Source organism: Octopus sinensis, linkage group LG22 (assembly GCF_006345805.1).
Source record: "Octopus sinensis linkage group LG22, ASM634580v1, whole genome shotgun sequence".
NCBI lineage: Eukaryota > Metazoa > Mollusca > Cephalopoda > Octopoda > Octopodidae > Octopus > Octopus sinensis.
In genome coordinates, this window is record NC_043018.1 from 6759299 (window position 1) to 6781798 (window position 22500).

General features: G+C 41.1%; 1 protein-coding gene and 1 long non-coding RNA gene across 2 annotated transcripts in view; both read right to left on the minus strand.

The window, feature by feature from the left end:
* LOC118767475 (HEAT repeat-containing protein 4-like) overlaps nt 1–22500 on the minus strand; it is a 472731-nt gene that overhangs the window by 32576 nt on the left and 417655 nt on the right. The window lies entirely within an intron of this gene.
* Nucleotides 2513–22492, minus strand: LOC118767504. The gene is made up of 5 exons (XR_005003426.1): nt 22482–22492; nt 22442–22443; nt 6359–6499; nt 4105–4115; nt 2513–2522 (listed from the first exon to the last, which is right to left on the minus strand). It is a non-coding gene; the product is annotated as an uncharacterized LOC118767504 (long non-coding RNA).

Consider the following 22500-nt stretch of genomic DNA (forward strand, 5'->3'; position numbering starts at 1 on the left):
TATATATGTATATATACATACATAAATGTGTATGTGTATATATGTATATACACATACATGTGTGTGTATATACATATATATATATATGTATATACATGTGTGTATATATATGTGTGTATATGTATATATATATATGTATATGTATATATATATAGATATATATACACACACATATATATATATGCACATATGTATTTATGTATATACATATATATAAATATATATATGTATACACACACATATACTGACACACACATACATATGCAAGTATTTATATATATATATATATATATATATATATATACATAGGCATACATATGTATATAATAAATAAAAAATTGTTATTTCTAAATTTCTGAACTGAGAAACATTCAGTAACAGTTTTCGAGAATAAAGATTATATGCTAACAAAATGTGGCAGTTCTTATTAGGACGATTGTTACTGTTATTTAGCCCTGGGAAACATCGTCTCCAGCTGGCTATACCACACACTATCTGCGTCCTTATATTTTCAAACAAGGTTGTTTCGCATCTCCATTCAGCTCAAAGCAATATCTGCGTACCAATGGTTGCTGGGTTATTTCTCTTCATCAGCACAGCATAACTGCTCAGCTAGAGATGGCACTACTAAACTCTTGTTCAAAATATATACTTTTCAAAGTGACACACAGTCACTGATCTAATAAATAGAAAATTATTATTTCCAAATCTATAAACGAGAGACCTTCGGTAACCGTACTCTAGAATAAAGATCATTTGCCAACATAACAGTGATAGGGGGAGGGACAAACAGAAACATAAAGGCACAAACACACGTATATATATATATATATATATATACACAACAGGCTTCTTTCAGTTTCTGTCTACCAAATCCACTCACAAGGCTTTGGTCAGCCCCAGCCCTACGTCATAGGAGAAGACACTTACCCAAGGTGCCACGCAGTGGAACTGAACCTGGAATCATGTGGTTGGGAAGCAAGCTTATTACCACACAGCCATGACTATTTATATTATACATACATATTTACCTATAAATATCATCATCATCATAATGTGGCGAGAATGGATGAGGATGAGGATAGTTGTGTGAAAAAGTGCCATACCCAAGTGGCTGAGTTGAACCTGCGGAAGAGGTAGACCCAGGAAGACCTGGGATGAAGTGGTGAAGCATGACCTTCGAACTTTAGGCCTCACGGAGGAAATGACTAGTGACCAAGACTTTTGTCCCCTGTATGTTTAGCCCCCTGTGGGCAATAAAAAAAGAAAGAAATATGTATGTATACTTGTATGTATGTGTTGTATAATGAAACTGTAAACCCCACCTGGGAAAAAGTGGTAGTAACCAGCCATTACAAATAAACGAGTAGTGGGTTGACAGAAGGAAGGTCAGAAGGTCGAGAGTACATGTAGACAGTGTTGATAGTTGTATCTCTGCTGATATGGTAACTGTACTGTGATACTGAGTGGACATTATAACGCTCCAACCTTTTCAGGATAATAACACTGTACGACTGGGGGTCGCATAGTGCCAGATAGAACCATCCTATCGACGACTTGGGGGGGAATATAAGAATATCTGTCAGAGCAACAACCGTAATCAAAAGACAGATACAACAGTGGCAAAAGAACGCTTTACAACAGTACGTATGTATGTGTGTATGTATGTATGTATGTATGTATGTATGTATGTTCGTATGTATGTTCTCTTCCATTATTAATCATTAAAATACTTCCTCCGAGGAAGGAGCTAGTTTCTAACAGAGGTACAAGGCTCCATCATTGGAATGTAGATAACAAAATCAACGCTACATTTTAAACTTGAGAAAAGCCTCGCGTATTTTTACTGTTCCACTTATTTTTACTGTATTTATGATGTGCAAATTAGCTGGTTGATTTTTTTTCTGAAAAAATCCAAACCTATCCAACCCGTCAGTTAGGCATTTAACCACAAAACCATCTGCGTCAATTATATACGTAATTATGAAATTATGTATATATTTATAATATATGTAACATATACACAAATATCGTCATCAACATCGTCATCATAATCATTCTTAAATAAATACATATATATGTGGGAGGGGGGGGCTGTCAGTCTGTGCTTGTGGTATGTAGGTATGTGGTGTGCATGCAACGGTATGCGTATGCAAGCGTGCGTCTTTAGGTTTGAAGCTTCTCAAATGCCAAAACAAAAAATTTTTTGTAATAAGAATTATTTGGAAATATGATATAAATCAAAAATTGAAACCTAAATGTTAGACTGATGATGATGATGACAGTGCTGAGGAGGAGGAGGAGGAGGAGAAGAAGAAGCAGGAAGATGATGTTGAGGGAAATGATGGCATTTCATTTTTGTCGTTGCCCTCCTCCTCCTCCTCCTCATCATCATCATCACCATCATCATCATCATCACCATCATCATCATCATCATCTTCTTTTTAACATCTGTTTTTTTTACGTTGGCATGGGTCGGAAGGGATTCATTCAAACAGACTTTCTGCAGCTGGATGCTCTTCCTGTCATTATCCCTCACCTGTTCTCCAGCAAAGTAATATTTTCTCCTTCTCCAAACATTTTTTCATAGGAGATTACAAACAAAGGGCACTCACTGCAGGCAGGACAGGGATGTTTGTATATCTATCTATCTATCTATTTACTTACCAATCTATCTTTTCATCTATCTATCCACCCATATATCTGTCTATCTATCTATCTATCTATCTATCTATCTATCTATTTATCAATCTCTCTCTCTCTCTCTCTCTCTCTCTCTCTATCTCTATCTTTGGGTATCTGTCTATCTATCTACCTGTCTGTCTGTCTATTCTTCTCATTATCCATCCATCCATCCGTCTGTCTGTCTAAAACCTTTTATCCCTGCATGTTATCTGTCAACAGATATAACCATTAAAACCCAAATCAACAACAAAACTCATCTGTTATCCTATATTCATCATCATCATCATCATTGTTTAACATCCGCTTTTCATGCTAGCATGGGTTGGACGATTTGACTGAGGACTGGTGAACCAGATGGCTGCACCAGGCTTCAATCTTGATCTGGCAGAGTTTCTACAGCTGAATGTCCTTCCTAACGCCAACCACTCCGAGAGTGTAGTGGGTGCTTTTACATGTCACCGGCACAAGGGCCAGTCAGGCGGTACTGGCAATGGCCACACTCAAATGGTGTTTTTTATGTGCCACCTGCACAGGAGCCAGTCCAGCGGCACTGGCAACGACCTCACTCGAAGGATTTTTTCATGTGCCACCAGCACAAGTGCTCTCATTGTTCCACAGTCCATTGACCACATATCAAAGGACAATTATGTAAGAGTCATACTTCAACTAATTTAAGTTTATATTAAGTTTTCTAATATATGCAATGTTGTGTATGATTATTTATCAATTATTTAATCTTGCCACCAATAAATACATGGTATGCAAATTAGTCTAGCCCACAAGTTCTAGATTGTAGCTGATATGAATAGCAATTACTATAAATTCTCTTTTTGGGTATAGGAATCAGGAGGTACTTGCTTTTGAATGAGTGGTTAATAAACTGCATGTGATATCAAGATATTTCCTTTTATTTTTGTTTTTACATCTGTTTTAAGCACCAGAAATTTTATTTTGGGGGCTGTAATGCACATAAATATGTTTGTATTTAACTTTGTAAGTATGTATATATGTGTATATATGTGGAAGCAAGTATGAGTGGATTAGAAAGTTTTAAACTGGCCACACAAGTCTGAAGCCTGAAGAGGGTGCAGCGTGCTCAGGAACCTCCACCAATGATGTGAAGATTCAACAAGCTCAAGAGATGGTGCTGACAAACTGACCAGTGGTCATCAAAGAGGTGGCATGTTCTCCACAAATTAGTCATGGTTCTGAATATAAAACTATCCACAGAAAGCTTTGCTTCAGTGAAGTCTGTGTGAGATGGGTACCAAGAGAGCCTACCAAAGCCCATAAGTGAAATTATGTGGAGATCTGTCAATATGTACTTGACCCCGTTACAACAATGGATGTTGGACACAGTGTGAGACGACTGTTGTTATCATTAGGCCTAACTCATCGTAAAGTCAATACCACCATGACCGATATCCAATCTACAGTGGAGAAGGCTAGCCACTGGATTTGGTTATAAAGAGACGATGGCTAGAAGAATATTGAGTTTTATTTGATAACCAGCTGATCTAGCAAGCAGGGTCTCATATCAGTGAGGGGGGGGGGGGCAGTGTGCATTGATGCCTATTTCTTTATTACCCACAAGGGACTAAACATAGAGGGGACAAACATGGACAGACATAGGTATTAAGTCGATTACATCGACCCCAGTGCGTAACTGGTACTTAATTTATCAACCCCGAAAGGATGAAAGGCAAAGTCGACCTTGGCGGAATTTGAACTCACAACATAACGGCAGACGAAATACCGCTAAGCATTTCACCCAGCGCGCTAACGATTCTGCCAGCTCGCCGCCTCGTGCGCATTGATGCCATCGAGAGGTAGGCCCTGAAACAGCACGCATTCTCTTCTGATGACCCCATACACTTGCTGGCTTCCGGTATGCGGAGGTTTGACTGGTAGCACTTGCATGTGCAAGTTGTTTGCAAGACATCATTTTGGAGAGAACCATCACAGGAAACAAGACTTGAGCCCATCATTTTGAGCCAGAATCCAAGAGGCAGAACTTGGAGTGGAAAAACTTGGAGTCACCAGCAAAAGAGGAATTCAAGACTCAACCTCCAGCAGGAAATGTGATGCCAACCATTTTTGGAGATGCAAAAGAGCCTATATAGAAATGTAACCAGGAAAAGGGGGTCTACAGTCACTAGTGATCACTAGCTGACCAACAGACTGAAACCAGTAATTTGCACAGGCGCAGGAGTTGCTGTGTGGTAAGTAGCTTGCCTGCCAACCACATGGTTCTGGGTTCAGTCCCACTGTGTGACACCTTGGGCAAGTGTCTTCTACTATAGCCTCAGGCCGACCAAAGCCTTGTGAATGGATTTGGTAGACAGAAACTGAAAGAAGCCTGTCATATATATGTATATGTATATATGTGTGTGTGTATGTGTTTGTGTGTCTGTGTTTGTCCCCCTAGCATTGCTTGACAACCGATGCTGGTGTGTTTATGTCCCCATAACTTAGCGGTTCGGCAAAAGAGACCGATAGAATAAGTACTGGGCTTACAAAGAATAAGTCCCGGGGTCGAGTTGCTCGACTAAAGGCGGTGCTCCAGCATGGCCACAGTCAAATGACTGAAACAAGTAAAAGAGAAAGAAAACACTGAGATCTATTTGTCAAAGTAAGTGTTACTGTTGCTTAATGATGCACGCCCACATGTGGATGGCCGCACCCTACATACAGTCTAGCCATTACCCCTTCTGACTATCACATCTTTGAATTGCTTAACCCATTAGCATTTAAACCGGCCATATCCGGCCCAAATATTCTATCTGTTCTATGTTCAAACTGGCCGGATCTGGCTTTGCACACTTATCCTACAATGTCATTCTAAGAATAAGCAACTACATCCTGAAAATTTTAATGCTGCGATGTCTTTGTCTGATTAATTCAAAACAATTTCGTTACGTAAGCATTACATTTGACAGAATAATCTGAATACTACTTACTTACTCGTACTTGTGGTGACATTCACCCTGGGCGGGTTGAGTCAGCTTCTTCTACTCATGGAAGAAGTTTCGTGGGAATATGTGGATTTCACAAGCGGTCCCCAACAATCCCACATGTACAGACATCCTGTTTGCCGCAGATTGTCCACAGATGCAGGGACAGAACGACTGAAGAGCCACCGGTTGTCGAAACAGACACTCCAAGGATTTTTACCATAGCTCCGTCTGCTGGGTTGTGGCCCTAATACCACTCGGTGTCAGACCAATCTACCTTGGGTGGCCCTACCAGGAACCAAAGTTCCCGACGGCATAGCTCTGACACTACCCATTGCCAGCGTCTCCACCACAGTGAGGAGGGGATGGACTTTGGGGACGCAATACTAAAGGGTTAAACATCCTTAACAAGGTCAACGATTTGCTATTGATAAAGAAGCACAGAAAATGGTGAAAGAGGAAAAGTTACCTTTTTGGGTCATACTGGTACCCTGGTCTATCTCAAAATTAATCACTTTTGCCAGCTGAGTGGACTGGAGCAACATGAAATGGAGTGTTTTGCTCAAGAACACAGGAAGTGGTGCATAAAATGGCTGCACTAGCAGTCAGAAACCTTCTTCTCCATGGAATCGGCAAGCTTATAGACCCCTGGAAGGATCGCATCAAAAAGCAAGAACATAAATGATGTAATTGTTCAACACCTGCTTCTGTTTTACTACTTGCCGACTTCCCTTACCTACATTGGCGTTATCGACGAGAGGCTGTACACCTTGGAGACCTGCTGCGGATGGTGGGTACGGACCGACTCGAGAGCTGCGATTCATTACGGACGCGTATTTTCCAGGGCCGCCGAGAGCGCACTGGACGCCACCCGAGACGCGGCGCTCTACAGGTACCATATCCGTATCTCCGGACGAACCGATTCCACGGACGCAGTCCTTTACGAAGAAGAGAGAACTCTTCCCGGGGTTCCCGGCAACGTCTCCGGGCTCGCTTGCATTACTAAATTACAGACACAAGAGTACATATAACTTTAGACATACCCTTGTATATATATGTATGTATATATATATATATATATATATATATATAATATATATATATATATATATATGCATATATATGTGTATGTATGTATATATATATATCATATGCAAATATGTATATGGATGAATGTTCATATCAGTAATCTACGCAGATGAAATGCGATGGATTATACTGTGCGCTTGTATGGTGTGTTCGTTGATGTCAGAGTTGATGAAGTGTATAGTTAGTTGCCAGTTTCTTGTGTGTGTTTGTGTGGTGGTTATATCAAATGTCGGTAATCTACACATTAGACACACTTGCAACATTAACGATTACAACAACAGCAAAAACAACAACAACAACAACAACAACAACAGCTGTCTTGATGAAAACAAACAATTTTGATAACAATAACAGTTAAATCAACATTATCAACAACAACAGCAACAACAACAACGGCAATAGTAATAATAACAATAACAATAATATTAACAATGATAATAATAATGATGACGATGATGATGATGATGATGATGATGATGATGATGATGATGGTGATGATGATGGTGATAATGTTGATGACGACAATGTTGGTGGAGTTCATGATGATGATGATCATCATCATGATGATCATGATGATCATGATGATGATGGTGATGATGGTGATGATGATGATGACGATGATGATGGTGATGACGATGATGATGGTGATGGTGATTATGATGGTGATTATGATGATGATGATGATGATGATGATGGTGATGATGGTGATGATGGTGATGATGATGACGATGATGATGGTGATGGTGATGGTGATTATGATGATGATGATGATGATGGTGATGATGATGATGATGATGGTGATGATGGTGATGGTGATGGCAGTGGCGACGATGACAATGACGACAATGATGTTAGTGGTGGTGGCAGTGGTGGTGATGAAGATGATGATGATAACAGTAAGACTATCAAGAGTGGCAGCAGCAACATTGAAATCAATAATAACAACAACAACAACTTGAAAAGCATCAACATCAACATCGACAACAAGAACAATAATAATATTGACAGCAGAGACTACATTAACAAAACAACACGTGTGATTATTAAGGAAAACAAGACTGTTGATAACATTAACATTTAATATCACAGCAAAATCAACAACAACAACAATGGTAACAGCAACATTTGCACTTGACTGAGTGGTAAGAAAGTAACAACATCAATCTTAACAAAATTGAAAACAATAAAAGTTAAATTTCGGAGATGTACTTGCATAGCAAGTGACTTGTTCTGAGATTGTGTGCTGAAACGAAAACAACTGCAGCGTGGAAGGTGTTTGTAAGTCATTTAAGAAACACACAAAAGCCGTTCGATTCACTTCAATATTTAAGTTTAATTTGTCAAAATAAATTTGTCAATAAAAGTTAAAAAGCTATTGAAAAGAACAACAGCAGCAACAGGAGGTGCAATGGCCCAGTGGTTAGGGCAGTGGACTCACAGTCGGAGGATCGCGGTTTCGATTCCAAGGCCAGGCGTTGTGTGTGTTTATTGAGTGAAAACACCTAAAGCTCCACGAGGCTCCAGCAGTGGATGGTGGCGACCCCTGTTGTACTCTTTCGCTCCAACATTCTCTCACTCTTTCTTCCTGTTTTTTGTCCCCGACTTACTACGCAACTGCTGAGCCTGGATGCGCATTCATCCATCCGTCGATGCTCTCGGTGTCGGGGGTTGACCTGCTTTCTCTTCTGCGGGTCTTACGAATAGCAAAGGACCACGTTTCGGACTTCTCCCACTACAGAAGACCACTTTGCTCAACAACAACAGCAACAACAACATCAGTAACAACAATAGGCGTAGCTGCGTGGTACGTAGCTTGCTTCCCAGTCACATGGTTCAGGGTTCAGTCCCACTGCATGACACCTTGGGCAAGTGTCTTCTACAATAGCCTTGGAATGAACAAAGCTTTGTGAGTGGATTTGGTAGATGGAAACTGAAAAGAAGCCCATCTTCTTTCGGGCATGGCTGTGTGGTAAGAAGCTTGCTTCTTAGCCACATGGTTCCAGGTTCAGTCCTACTGCAGGGCACCTTGGACATGTGTTTTCCATTATAACCTTTGGCCATTATAAGCTTTGTGAATGGATTTAGTAGACAGAAACTGAAAGTAGCCTATTGTATATATATATATGTGTGTGTGTGTGTGTGTGTATATATATATATGTATGTATGTATATATCTATATTTGTGTGTGTCTTTGTGTCTCTGCTTGTTCCCTGACCCATCAGCACTTGACAACCATTATTGGTGTATTTACATCCCTATATCTTAGAGGTTCGGCAAAAAGAGACCGATAGAATAAGTACTAGGCTTTAAAAGATAAGTCCTGTGGATGATTTGTTCGACTAAAACCCTTCAAAGTGTTGCTCCAGCATGGTCACAGTCAAATAACTGAAACAAGTAAAAGAATTTTTTAAAAAGTGAAAAAAAATTCAGCTATATTTGTAAGAATTGGTGGTGCGTCACACAAAATGCCAGTAGCACTTAGTTTTGGTTCTTAAAGTTCTGAGTCAAAATCTTATGAAGGTCAACTTTGCCTTTTGGCACTGTAGTGATCAACAAAATAAAATACTGGGGGTAGATTAAAAATTCCTAGAAAACATCTTGGATAATAAAAGAATTATAATAGAAGACTAAAATAATTCAAAGTACCAGTAAAATACTGGGGGTAGATTTGAAATTCCTTGAAAGCATCTTGGATAATAAAAGAATTATAATAGAAGACTAAAATGATTCAAAGTACCAGTAAAATACTGGGGCAGATTTGATATTCCTAGAAAGCATCCAAGATGTGGAGATTATGATGAAATAAAGTACCAGTAAATTACTGGGGGAGATTTAATATTCCTAGAAAGCAAATCTTGGATATGAATGGACTTACGATAAAAGGCTAAGATAATTTAAAGTACCAGCAAAATAGTGGGGGTAGATTTGATATTCTTTTTAAATTTCTTGGATATAAATGGAAATATAATAAAAGACTATGATGAAATAAAGTACCATAACATACTGGGGTAGATTTATTATTCCTGTAAAGCATTCAAGGTGTGAAGATTATGATGAAATAAAAATACCAGTAAAATACTGGGGTAGTTCAATATTCCTACAAAGCATCCTGGATATTAATGTAGGAAAATAGAAGTCTAAAACAATTTAAAGTACCAGTAAAATATTGGGGTAGATTCAATATTTCTGAAAAGTGTTTTGGATATTAACATCCTAACTGCTAGAAATAGCTGCCAAATCACACTGTACCACCTTAAGAGAGGGAAGGTAACATTAAACGAGGTACTCCTGGATATACCAAGCAGGAGAGATGGTCATGGTCAGAATTCTTTTGATTATATTGGGGTTGCTCATTCAGGGTTGAACAGCAACAATAGCAACATCAACAATGATGATATGAACATGGCTGGAATAACTTAATCATAAGTCTGCTTGGTCACAAGTCTGCTCAGTTGTAATTCTGCATGGCTGTAACTCTGCTCAATCATAAGTCTGCTCAGTCATAAGTCAGCTTGATCATAAGTATGCTCAATCATAAGTTTGCTCAATCATAAGTCTGCTCAGTCATCAGTCTGTTCAATCATTAGTCATATCAATCATAAGTACATCGATCATAAGTCAGCTCAATCACAAGCCTGCTCAGTCATAAGTATGCTCAATCATAAGTCAGCTCAATCATTAGTACACTGAATCATAAGTACACTCAGTCAGAAGTTTGCTCAATCATGAATTTGCTCAGTCATAAGCCTGCTTGATCATAAGTCTGCTCAGTCCTAAGTCTTCTCAGTCTTAAGTCTACACAATCATAAGTCTGCTCAATCAGGCCTGGCCTAGGCCTCAACAACAACAACAAAATTTTCAACATCAAACTCTTTACAAATTGTTAATGTCACCATCATTGTGTTTTATTTTTTTTGTTATTTCTTTGTTATTTTGTTAAACTAAAAATAAATTCCATTTAAAACTATTTCATCTCTGATTAATCGACAACAGAAAAAAGGTCAGGTCAAGAAAATAGTTTTCACTCAGAATATATATTCGAAATAACAACAACAACAACGACAACGACAACAACAACAGCAACCACCTTTATTGTTGTTGCTGCTGAAGTTTTCACTTTGAATAATTATAATAATAATAATAATAATAGTAATAATAATAATAATAATAATCATAGTAGTAGTAGTAGTAGTAGTAATAGTAATAATAATAATAATAATAATAATAATAATAGTAGTAGTAGTAGTAATAATAATAATAATAATAATAGTAGTAGTAATATTAATAATAATAATAATAATAATAATAACCCTTTCTACTATAGGCCCAAGGCCTGAAATTTTGTGGGAGTGCTTACATTGACCCCAGTACTCAACTGGTACTTATTTTATTGATTCCGAAAGGATGAAAGGCAAAGTCGACCTTAGTGGAATTCAAACTCAGAATGTAAAGACAGACAAAATAGTAATCATAATAATAATAATAATAATAATAATAATAATAATAATAATAATAATAATAATCTTTTGTACTGTTGGCACAAGGCCTGAAATTTTGTGGAAGGACACAAATCAATTACATCGACCCCAGTACTCGACTGGTACTTATTTTATAGACCCTGAAAAGATGAAGGGTATTTCAACACAGAAAGGAAAAATGGACAAAATGCCACTAGACATATTTCCTGGTGTGCTAATGATTCTACTAGCTCACCACCTTAATAATAATGATGAGGAGGATAGCTCTGATGCAGTACCAGGCAGTGGCTCTCATGGCTTCTGATTGGAAGTGTTATCATGAACATTGTTTTGTCTTGGTATAAAAGATGAGCTACAGCAAATATTCTGATCAATACCATAGATTTGCTTGTCAGTTGTTTGACCTTAACCAGTTGAGCATGTCCCTTAGTGGCTGATGGTATGTGCATCTCTGATCACGAGCAGAAGTAGTGATGGGGAACAGCATAGCCATGTGTTGAAAGGAATTATTAGAGGTTTGGATAATTCATCTTTGGAAACACCTTCATTCAACCTCCTGAAACAACCCTTATTCAGGGATCTTTTGAGCAGGATGAGCTTACTTGACTTGTAGAAAATTCTAACTGGGCCCCACCTGCAAGGTCATGTGCTGTTTATCTTGATATGAGATCACCATGTCAATCGAATGTGGTTGTGATGCCTGTGCCTAGTGTACCCTTATCAGGTAATCATGATGGGTATTCTCGACTTCGTAAATTTTACCCCAGTGTGACTTTGATGGCATGCACTGCTCTCTCACTCAATAATGATGATGATGATGATGATGATGATAATGATTTCTTTTATAGGCCACAACAGCCTAAGACATTGAGGACTACATAAAAAGACAAAATACAACACACAAAAAAGGGTAGGGTTAACATCAAGGAAAAGACAAAAACAACAATAAGAATATAGTGAAAGATACAAAAATACAATTCGCTACAATCTACATTTGAAGTCATCTTTGAACAGACAGATATCAGTTTATCTGGGGGAGAAACAATACAATTATCTACAAGAAGGGTTGAAATCAATGCACACAAGACTTCACAGCTCTAGCATCACTCCTTCATAGTCAACCAATGAGCTTTTCAGCCCACCTGCATACATGAACACACACACACACAATCACAAACACACACACACACAATCACAAACACACACACACAATCACACACACACAATCTCAGACACACAGGCATGCAAACACACAAACACATGGAATGACACTAAGTTATATATGACATTAAAAAGAGGTCATCAAACGACAACAATTAAAAACTAATTTGAGATCTTTAATCTTGTGTCTTTCACTTGTTTCACTCACAAGACTGTGGCCATACTGGGGCACTGCCTTGAAGAAGATTTAGACAAATGAATAGATCCCGATACTTATTTCTTGTTTAAGCCAGGTACTTATTTTATTAATCTCTTTTGCTGAACTGAACTGCTAGGCTATGGGGATGTACCTGCATGGATGATGGTACACTTGCATTTAATGATTCTGCAAAGAAAGAGGCTTGGAGATGACATCATGAAAGGCAGCGAGCTGGCAGAAACATTAGCACGCCAGGCGAAATGCTTAGTAGTATTTCATCTGCCACTACGTTCTGAGTTCGAATTCTGCCAAGGTCGACTTTGCCTTTCATCCTTTCGGGGTCGATTAAATAAGTACCAGTTATGCACTGGGGTCAATATAATCAACTTAATCCGTTTGTTTGTCCTTGTTTGTCCTCTCTGTGTTTAGCCCCTTGTGGGTAGTAAAGAAATAATTATGAAAGACTGCTGAACGTGGAGAAGGAATGTGAGGAGGAGAGTCAGCCAAATGTTGACCCAATTGAGGGACGACTTATATGAATTGATGGTACCTTGGTAGATAAAGCTATTAAAGATATAAAGACAGGGAAAGCCCCCGGCTTATCAGGAATCACTACTGAGATAATTAAAATATCTGGCAGTGTGTGTTTTGGTCAAGTCACCCATATTGTAAATCAGGTGGTTCACAAGGAGTCATACCCAACAACTAGTGTAGCAGCACCATAGTCAACTACTACAAAGGTAAAGGTGATGCCTTAGATAGTAATTACAGAGGTAGCAAATTGTTGGATCAGGAAATGAAAGTTATGGAGAGGATCATAGCCCAACTAATTAAGGAAAGAGTTAGTCTAGATGAGATGCAGTTTGTTTGTTTTTTTTTACTAGAGAGAAGCACCACTGATGCTATATTTTTGGTAAGGAGAAATACATAGCTAAAGATAAATCTCTGTACTTGGCTTTTGTTGACTTGGAGAAAGCCTTTGATAGGGTCCCCCAATCTCTTATCTGGTGGAAACTGGTGATAGATGAGTGGTTGGTGAAACTGTACAAGTAATGTACAGGGATGCTACCAATAAAGTGAGGGTTGGCAATGAGTACAGTGAAGAATTCAGGTACAAGTAAGGGTTCACTAAGGACCAGAGGAATTTAAGACAAGCTGCACCTAGGAGCCCATCTATGCTGATGACCTCACTCTTATATCTGAATCACAACCAGAACCAGAGAAGAAGTTTCATGTATGGAAGCAAGGTCCAGAATCAAAGGGCCTTAGCTCTAACCTAGCATAAACCAAAGTTTTAGTAAGTAGGAAAGCAGACAATTCAAAAATCCCTTCAGATAGATGATCCTGCTCGATCTGTAGAAAAGGCATAGGTAGAAACTCTCATAAGATGTACCTAGTGTCAGCTATGGACATATAAGTGGTGCAGTAATATCAGAGGAAGGTTAACAGGGAAAATAGATTTTGTGTGTGGAAGATGCACAAGTGCAATAAACACTGAAAATACACAGAAAATAGACTCCATCAACTGCCAGGGGAGTAAACCAAAGCTTCCATTATCTAGGTGACCAAGCTAGTAGTTGGGGTGGATCCCTCAAGAGCAGAGCTGTCAGAATAAGAATAAACTGGGCAAAGTTCAGAGAGCTCCAACCTCTGCTGACAACAAAGGGCCTCTCCCTCAGAGTGAAAGGCAGATTTTATAATGCCTGTGTGCAAACAGCTATGCCACAATGCAGTGAAACATAGGCTGTGACAGTCGAAGACATGCGCAGGCTTGAAGGAAATGAAGCCAGTATGCTTTGCTAGATGTGCAATGTCAGTGTGCATGTACAACAGAGTGTAAGTATTTTGAAAGAAAAGCTGGGCATAAGGGGCATTAGATGTGGTGTGCAAGGGAGACGACTGTGTTGGTATGGTCCGAGCTGGCATAAGGCGGCGAGCTGGTTAAGGCAGCGAGCTGGCAGAATCGTTAGCACGCTGTGCGAAATGCTTAGTGGTGTTTCGTCTGTCGTTGTGAGTTCAAATTCCGCCGAGGTCGACTTTGCCTTTCATCCTTTCGGGGTCAATAAATTAAGTACCACTTACGAACTGGGGTCGATGTAATCGACTTAATACCTATGTCCGTCCTTGTTTGTCCCCTCTATGTTTAGCCCCTTGTGGGTAATAAAGAAACAGGTATGGTCATGTGATGGGCATGGATGAGGACAGTTGTCTAAAGAAGTGCCAATCTGTAACTGTGAAGGGAACCTGTGGTAGAGGTAGACCCAGGAAGACATGGCACAAGGTGGTGAAGCATGATCTTTGAGCTTTGGGCCTCACAGAGGCAATGACTAGTGACCAAGACCTGTGGTGATATGCTGTGCTTGAGAAGGCCTGTCAAGTCAAGGGAAATCGTAGTCATGACAAATGCTGGTGTCATGTTACTGGCATGTAAAATGCCCCCTTTCGAGCATTGTGCCTCACAGAGGCAAAGTGGAGAATGTCAGTGGCACATGAAAAGCTTCTTTCAAGAGTTGGGCTTTACAGAAGCAAAGAAGATTGACCAAGACCTTTGGCATTATGTTGTGCTTGAGAAGAAGACCCATCAAGCCAAGCAAAATCGCAGTTGTGGCAGATACTAGTGTCACACAAATGGCACCCATGTGGTGGCACATAAAAGCACCCATTAGACTCTCGAAGTGGTTGGTGTGAGGAAGGGCATCCAGCCATAGGAACCATGCCAAATCAGACTGGAGTCTGTTGCAGCCTTCCAGCTTGCCAGCCCTGGTCAAACTGTCCAACCTATGCTACCATGGACAATGGACATTAAATGATGATGATGATGGTGTTATATATATATAGAGAGAGAGAGTTGAAATTTACAGAAAAGCAAAGGATGAAGACAGGGGTATAAACAACAAGCAGATGTATTAGTTTGATGCTCAGGAAGGTGAGAAATTCCTTTATGTTTCGAGCCTATGCTCTTCAATAGAAAGGGACACAAGGAAATAAACAGAGAGAGAATAAAAAATTTGTGGAGTTAGTGGTCAATCATAGTAACTGGTTGGAATATATATATATATATATATATATATATATATTCTAACCAGTCACTATATATATATATATACATATATATATATATATATATTATATATATATATATATATATATATATATATATATATATATATATATATATATAAAGTTAATCCAAACAAGAAAGCACAAAAAACACAACAACGCGAGGACATGGAACAAATATAGTATTATGGACGCTCAGGAAAGAAGGAAAGAAGGAGGGTTTAACGTTTCGAGTGGAGCTCTTCATCGGAAACATAGGAGAGGTAAGATCCAGAGAAGAGAAGACAGAGGAAAAAAAATCGCTAACGATACACACAGGGTCACATTTTGTGTGTGTGTATATCATCATCATCATCATCATCATCATTTAGCGTCCGTTTTCCATGCTAGCATGGGTTGGACGGTTCAACTGGGGTCTGGGGAGCCCGAAGGCTGCACAGGCCAGTCAGATCTGGCAGTGTTTCTACAGCTGGATGCCCTTCCTAAGCCAAACCACTCCGAGAGTGTAGTGGGTGATTTTATGTGCCACCGACACAGGTGCCAGACGAGGCTGGCGAACGGCCACGCTCGGATGGTGTTTGTTTTATGTGCCACCGACACAGGTGCCAGACGAGGCTGGCAGACGGCCACGCTCGGATGGTGTGTTTTTATGTGCCACCGACACAGGTGCCAGATGAGGCTGGCGGATGGCCACGATCGGATGGTGTTTGTTACGTCCCCAAAGCACGGAGGCCAGTCTATGCGGTACTGGCTACGGCCACGTTCGGATGATTTTCTTGTGTGCCACCGGCACTGGTACCATAAAGATACAAATTCCATTGATGTTCATCTATTTTGATTTGTTTTGATTTGATTTGATTTTCACTTGCCTCAACAGGTCTTCACAAGTGTCACAAGAAGGAAGGTATGCTCAGGTGGACTGACTATGTCCCAGGTAGGGGCCACGGGTTATGGCCTGACTAGTCTTGCCGGGTCTTCGGATGGTGTTTTTATGTGCCACCGACACAGGTGCCAGATGAGGCTGGCGAACGGCCACGATCGGATGGTTGTTGTTGCGTGCCCACAGCACGGAGGCCAGTCGATGCGGTACTGGCTAGGCCACGTTCAGATGGTTTTCTTGTGTGCCACCGGCACTGGTACCACAAGATACAAATTCCATTGATGTTCATCTATTTTGATTTGATTTGATTGATTTTCACTTGCCTCAACAGGTCTTCACAAGTGTCACAAGAAGGAAGGAAGGTATGCACAGGTGGACTGACTACGTTGCCAGGTCTTCGGATGGTGTTTTTATGTCCCACCGACACAGGTGCCAGATGAGGCTGGCGAACGGCCACGATCGGATGGTTTTCTTGTGTGCCACCGGTACTGGAACCACAAAGATACAAATTCCATTGATGTTCATATTTGATTTGGTTTGATTTTCACTTGCCTCAACAGGTCTTCACAAGTGTCACACATTGCCTCAACAGGTCTCCACAAGTGTCACACACTTGCCTCTGCCTCAACAGGTCTTCACAAAGTGTCACACACTTGCCTCTGCCTCAATAGGTCTTCACAAGTGTCACACACTTGCCTCAAAAGGTCTTCACAAGTGTCATAAGAGGGAAGGTATGCACAGGTGGACTGACTACGTCGCCGGGTCTTCGGATGGTGTTTTTATGTGCCACCGACACAGGTGCCAGATGAGGCTGGCGAACGGCCACGATCAGATGGTGTTTGTTGTGCCCACAGCATGGAGGCCAGTCGATGCGGTACTGGCTAGGCCACGTTTGGATGGTTTTCTTGTGTGCCACCGGTACTGGAACCACAAAGATACAAATTCCATTGATGTTCATCTATTTTGATTTGGTTTGATTTGATTTTCACTTGCCTCAACAGGTTTTCACAAGGGTCACACACTTGCCTCAACAGGTCTCCAAAGTGTCACACACTTGCCTCTGCCTCAACAGGTCTTCACAAGTGTCACACACTTGCCTCAACAGGTCTTCACAAGTGTCATAAGAGGGAAGGTATGCACAGGTGGACTGACTACGTCGCCGGGTCTTCGGATGGCGTCTTTATGTGCCACCGACACAGGTGCCAGATGAGGCTGGCGAACGGCCACGATCGGATGGTGTTTGTTGTGCCCACAGCACGGAGGCCAGTCAATGCGGTACTGGCTACGGCCACGTTTGGGTTTGGTGGTTTTCTTGTGTGCCACCGGCACTGGTACCACAAAGAATACAATTCCACTGATGTTCATCTTTTGATTTGTTTTGATTTGATTTTCACTTGCCTCAACAGGTCTTCATAAGTGTCACAAGAAGGAAGGTATGCACAGGAGGACTGACTACATCCCAGGTAGGGGCCACGGGTTATGGCCTGACTAGTCTTGCCGGGTCTTCTCACGCACAGCATACTTCCATAGGTCTCGGTCTCTAGACATTTCCTTAGTGAGACCTAAAGTTCGAAGGTCGTGCTTCACCACCTCGTCCCAGGTTTTCCTGGGTCTACCTCTTCCACGGGTTCCCTCAACTGCTAGGGTGTAGCACTTTTGCACACAACTATCTTCAGCCTTTCTCGTCACATGACCATACCAGCGCAGCCGTCTCTCTTGCACACCACAACTGACGCTTCTTAGGTTCAACTTTCTCTCAAGGAACTTACACTCTGACGATTATGAACACTGACATTACACATCCATCGGAGCATACTGGCTTCATTTCTTGCGAGCTTACGCATATCCTCAGCAGTCACGGCCCATGTTTCACTACCATGTAGCATGGCTGTACGTACACATGCATCTACAGTCTGCCTTTTACTCTGAGCGAGAGGCCTTTTGTCACCAGCAGGGGTAAGAGCTCTCTAAACTTTGCCCAGGCTATTCTTACTCTAGCAGTTACACTTTCAGCACACCCACCCCCGCTACTGACTTGGTCTCCTAGGTAGCGGAAGCTATCAACTTACTTCTAGTTTGTCTCCCTGGAACGTGGCAGAAGTTGATCTCTGCACATTTCCAGTGTTTATTGCTCCTGAGCATTTGCCACAGACAACAAAAACTATTTTCCTAGTTAGCCTTCCTTGACATTGCTGCACCTCTTATGTGTCCATAGCTTACACTTATAGAGTTTCTACCTACACCTTTTTTACAGATCGAGCAGGGCCATCTACCTGAAGGCGTTTGGATTGATCTACCTTCCTACTTATTAGGACTTTGGTTTTGGCTAGGTTGATTCTAAGGCCCTTCGATTCTAATCCTTGTTTCCACACCTGAAACTTCTCCTCCAGTTCTGATAGTGACTCAGCAATTAGAGCAAGGTATCAGCATAGAGGAGCTCCCAGGGGCAACCTGTCTTGAATTCCTCCGTTATTGCCTGGAGGACTATGATAAATAGGAGGGGACTGAGGACTGAACCTTGGTGGACCCCAACCTCTACCCGGAATTCTTCACTGTACTCGTTGCCAACCCTCACCTTACTAGCAGCGTCTCTGTACATAGCTTGCACAGCTCTCACCAACCATTCTTCTATCCCTAGTTTCCTCATTGACCACCAGATAAGGGATCGGGGGACCCTGTCAAAGGCTTTCTCCAAGTCAACAAAAGCCAGGTACAAGGGCTTATCTTTGGCTAGGTATTTCTCCTGCAGCTGTCTACCAGGAATATAGCATCAGTAGTACTTTTCCCTGGCACGAACCCAACTGCATATCATCTAAGCTAAATCTCCTCTCTAATTAGTTGGGTTATAACCCTCTCCGTAACCTTCATTACCTGATCCAGCAGCTTGATGCCCCTGTAGTTATTGTCTCTAGGGCGTCGCCTTTACCTTTGTAGCAGTTGACTATTATGCTGCTACACCAGTCATTATATATATATATATATATATGAATTGATGATGATGATGTATATAGATAGGCACAGGAGTAGCTGTGTAGTAAGTAGCTTGCTTACGAACCACATGGTTCCAGGTTCAGTTCAACTGCGTGGCATCTTGGGCAAATGTCTTCTACTATAGCCTCGGGCTGACCAAAGCCTTGTTAGTGGATTTGGTAAATGGAAACTACAAAAAGCCCAGCATATATATGTATGTATATATATATGTATGTATGTGTGTGTATATGTTTTTTTGTGTCTGTGTTTGGCCCCCTTCCCCCCAGCATTGCTTGACAACTGATGCTGGTGTGTTTACGTCCCCGTAACTTAGCAGTTCGGCAAAAGAGACCGATAGAATAAGTATTCGGCTTACAAAGAATAAGTCCTGGGGTCAATTTGCTCGACTACAGGCAGTGCTCCAGCATGGCCACTGTCAAATGAGTGAAACAAGTAAAAGAGTAAAAGAGTATATATGTGTATTGATGATGATGATGTATATATATATATATATATACAACAGGCTTCTTTCAGTTTCTGTCTACCAAATTCACTCACAAGTCTTTGCTCAGCTCAAGGCTATATTAGAAGAAAGTCATTTACCCAAGTTGCTGTGTGATGGGACTGAACCTAGAACCATGTGGTTGGGAAGCAAGCTCCTTATTTCACAGCCATCATGCATTGAATAAAATTAATTGAAAGTAGTGTCATTATTCTGTGTAGAAATTATTAAGGGACAACTGTCAACAAGGAAAAACCTGTGAGTGGAGGAAGCAAAACAAAACAAAAGAGGGCCGAACAGGTTTCGACAGACCCATGCGAGCATGGAAACATGGAGATTGAAATGGTGGTGGTGGTAGTAGTGCTTCTGCAGGTGATTATGATGATGATGATGGTGGTGGTGGTGGTGGTGGTGGTAATGGTAGTGTGCTTCTGCAAGTGATAATGACAATGATAATGATGATGATGACGATGGTGGTAAAGTTTTATGATGATGATGATGACGACAAAAGATGACGGCGGTGGCGATGATGATGACCATGATGTTGATGAAAATAATGCTAATTGTGATGATAATGATGGCAATAATAATGATAATGATGATGACCAAGGACAGTAGCTAGCATTACGATGCAATGAACACACATACACACACACAGACATACACATACACACACACATATACATACACACAGACATACACATCCACACATATACATACACACACATACACCCACACACACAGACAATGATAATATAGAAAGATGTATAAAATTTCTCGAACGATCAACTGTGAAGAGAGAGTGCAAAATTTCAAATTAACTCCCTTGCCATTGATCTGAACAAGTTAGAACCAACACCAACAACAACAACAACAACAACAACAACAACGACGACGGTGACAACAACAACAACATCAACATGCAAAAGTTTGTAACTTTCATCGACTTCACTGAGCTAGAAATGAAATGTCTATTGGTGTGTTAATTGATTAATTAAAAATTAATCACACGGCATTGTACCCAACCGACACAGAGCTGCGCTACGTTCTGTAGAGACACACGCAATAACAATAAGACTACTCAGACGATGCCGACGACGGTGGTGGTGGTGGTAGTGGTGGTGGTAGTGGCGGTGGTGGTGGTGGTGGTGGTGGTGGTGGTGATGATGATAATGATGAAGATGATGATGGTGGTGATGGTGGTGGTGGTATGGCGGTGGCAGAGGCAGCGGTGGTAATGATTATGATGATGGTGGTGGTGGTGGTGGTGGTGGTGGTGATGATGATGATGATGATGATGATGATGAAGATGATGATGGTGGTGGCGGTGGTGGTAGTGGTGGTGGTAGTAGTAGTGGTGGTGTTGGTAGCGGCAGCAGTGGTGGTGGTGATGATGATGATGATAATGGTGGTGGTAGTGGTGGCAGCAGCGGTGGTGGTGGTGGCAGCAGTGGTAGTGGTGATGATGGTGGTGGTAGTGGTGGTGGTGGTAATGATTATGATGATGATGATGGTGGTGGTGGTGGTGATGATGATGATAATACTCTACTCAGTACGACAGATTTGTTTGTCAGTTGCTTGACTTTAACCAGTTAACCATGTCCTTTAGTGGCTGACGATATGTGCATCTCTGATCACGAGCAGAAGTAGTGGGGGAGCATCATAGCATGATGAGGAATTCTTTGGGGTTTAACTAATTCACCACAAGAAACATGGATGTTTCTTTCATTATTCAGGGACCATTTGAGCAGGATGGGCTACTTGGCATGAAAAAAATTCTAACTGGACCCCACCTGAAAGATCATGCACTGTTTGTCTTGATATAAGGTCACCATGTGACACACATTTGGTTCTGATGCATGTGCCTGGTGTACCCACCTCAGACAGGTAGTCATGGCAGGTATACTAGGCTTCGTATATTTTCACCTCAGATTCACTTTGATGGCATGTGTTGCTCTCTCACTCAATAATAATAAAAATAATGATGGTGATGATGATGATGATGATCGTCATCATCATCGTTTAACGTCCATCTTCCATGTTGGCATGGGTTGGACAGTTCGACTGGGGTCTGGGAAGCCAGGAGGCTACACCAGGCTCCAATCTCATCTCGCAGTGTTTCTACAGCTGGATGCCCTTCCTAATGCCAACCACTCCAGGAGTGTACCGGGTGCTCTTTACATGCCACCAGCACAGGGGCCAGAGGAGCTGACATCGACCATGATCGGATGGTGCCTTTTTACGTGTCACTGGCACGGAAGCCAGTCAAAGTGGCACTGGCATCGGCCACGTTTGGATTGTGCTTTTTACATGCTACCAGCACGGGGTCACAACTACAATTTCCATTTGATTTGATTTTGATATTGATGTACTTGACTCAATAGGTTTCCTGAAGCACATCATGTTACCCTACGATCCAAGGTACTTTGAATGGGCTGGTTATGCAACACTGGTGTAGGTTACAGCTGTGAACTCACTTTATCTGCCAGGTCTTCTCAGTCACAGCATACGTCCAGAGGTCT